Source organism: Balaenoptera acutorostrata, chromosome 18, assembly GCF_949987535.1.
Source record: "Balaenoptera acutorostrata chromosome 18, mBalAcu1.1, whole genome shotgun sequence".
In the NCBI taxonomy this organism is placed as follows: Eukaryota; Metazoa; Chordata; class Mammalia; order Artiodactyla; family Balaenopteridae; genus Balaenoptera; species Balaenoptera acutorostrata.
The window spans coordinates 58,110,275-58,112,838 of NC_080081.1; positions in this window are offsets into that span (position 1 = coordinate 58,110,275).

Genomic DNA, 2,564 nt, shown 5'->3' on the forward strand with positions numbered 1-2,564 from the left:
CCAAAACCCCAGAGGGTATATTTTTGGACTAGATAAATTCTCATTTTGTTTAGAAAAGCATCACATACCCATATATAATCAAAATATATCCACTGATGATTATAATTAGGGACGTTCAAGGTGGTGTCTCTATCCCCTGTTTAAGCAAGAGGACAATTTCTGGCAGACTGCTCATCCTAGGTTTGGTCCCATAGGATGCTGAGTGGAGGAGGCAGGAAGCAGGAGTTGGAGATTACTGTGCTAAGGCCATCTGAGTTGACTACGTTGGTTACATCAGCACTATTTTTTCCTCAGTGCTATAGTAACGACTTGGAATACTATGAAGGACCTTCCTTAGATTTCAATGTCCTTTAAAACCAAAGAGCGTATTGCAACAGACCAAGCCAACAGCCCCTTTCAACATAAATTGGCATGATCCTTCTCTCTTGAGTGGTTTCGTCCAGAATCCATGGCATAAAGAGCCACGTTTCCTTGAAACGTACAGGACATTTAATAACAACCACAGTATCTCCTACATGATCTATGGCTGCCTCTTCTCTGTGGATTTTGGTAGGAAGAAGGGAATTCAGATTTGACTATACGTGGGGGCAGTTCAACAGGCTTGTAGCATCATTTTGTTCAAGTTATTTGAGGAGGCTGTCACTTCCTTCCAATCTGTGCCAGTTAGTATGCTTACTATCACATCTCTACTATCACATCTCTATTCTCCATAGCCAGCAAATTAGGAATGGAGAAAAATGCAGACAGTTCACAGAGATGTTATTTTTTCTCATCTTTTTCTCTTTCAGGCACTCTTAAATGGCTTACTGAAAAATGTTGCCAAACCTTATTTTTTGCTTCATAAGGCATAAAAGAGTTTCTCCACCCCACCTATCCCTGCCATCCCCATTTTCTCCCCCTCTTTTTTTATTTCTCTCTTTAGAAAATGCTCAGAAAAGCCTGAGCATCTTAGGGTCAGAATATCATTACAAAGTAAATTACTACTAAAATGAGCTAAGTGGTAACCTCAGTGTCTTAAAGAGTCTCTGCCTTGTCCTATGTGTTGAATTGATTGCTGGAAAATACTACACTGTTGGGGAGCTTTTAAATGTGTAATATTTCACAGCCCTTCCTGGGCCAAGGACTGAGTTTGGCTAATTTGAAGTGTATTGAGCTTAATGGTACCAAGTACCTCCCTCGATGAGTACTATTTGAATAAAAATAATGCATAATAATGACAGCTCCATAAACATTTGCTGACTGATGCTTTTATGGATTCAGTGAAGAACCTCTCCATTCATCACTTAATTTCACTGCTTTCCTATTTCTCCACCAGATGGCAGAAGAAGGGCCAGGTTATTGAGCTTGAGATAATTTTGATTCTTAGATATTAAATATAAGATGGTATCAAATATAGGAAATAAACCATGAAATATATTGCTATGATTTTTATCATATGTTCTACATGGAAATATCTTGAAATAAAGAAAGGGTTGTGGAGAACTTAGGTGAATCTTAGAATTTAGGTTGGAGATTACAAATTAAGCCAGGGATTATAGACCAAGGGATATATTAATCCTCTTTCTGGTATCCTGATGAAATGGGCAATGGGGATGGGGAAATTACTCAAAGGGTGTTTTTCACCCATCGTCTCTTTGCATTTGGAAATATAATAGGAAAGACATGTGGATATGAGAAACGCTCTTTTATCCAGTACTGCAATGGATCCAGGCCTTTCAGGAATTATATCCTCTACTCCTATTTAGTGTTACTTTTGAGGCTAAACCCTTAAAATCCATCCCACTGGATAGTTAAAATGTATGAGGAAATAAAAAGGGTCAGTCAAGGACCCAAGGGCCATCAGCCAACAAAAAGGAGAGTTTGCATTCTTACAGCCGGTAAATGTTTAACATCTTGGCACTGTCAAGTGTTGCCCAAGTTTATTTACCAAGTTCTTAAATAAACTGGGAAAAATATTTTATTATTCCTGTATAAATAGATTTAAAGGGGGAGATTTGAAAAAGACAGTGTGTTTCAGTCAGAAAACAGCTCCATTCCCCTTCATTCTCATTGCCATTTCTCATCCATACCAAAAACCCAAAGCATTTTTCATGATTTACATAGTCTGTCTTTTGAGATAAAAGGCCATTAGATTACAGTTGTGAGAGAAAGGGGGTGAATTGTAAGAGATTGTTTTGAGAATAGTCTTTTCAGATAATAACCTGCATGCTAGAAATGGAAAATTAATTTTAAGACAGTGGATCAAAGATTTTTTCATCCATATTTGAGAAGAATATTTTAAGAAGCATACACATAGGGCTTCCCTGGTGGCGCAGTGGTTGAGAATCTGCCTGCTAATGCAGGGGACACGGGTTCGAGCCCTGGTCTGGGAAGATCCCACATGCCATGGAGCAGCTGGGCCCGTGAGCCACAGCTACTGAGCCTGCGCGTCTGGAGCCTGTGCCCCGCAACGGGAGGGGCCGCGATAGTGAAAGGCCCGCGCACCGCGATGAAGAGCGGTCCCCGCACCGCGATGAAGAGTGGCCCCCACTTGCCGTAACCAGAGAAAGCCCTCGCACGAACCG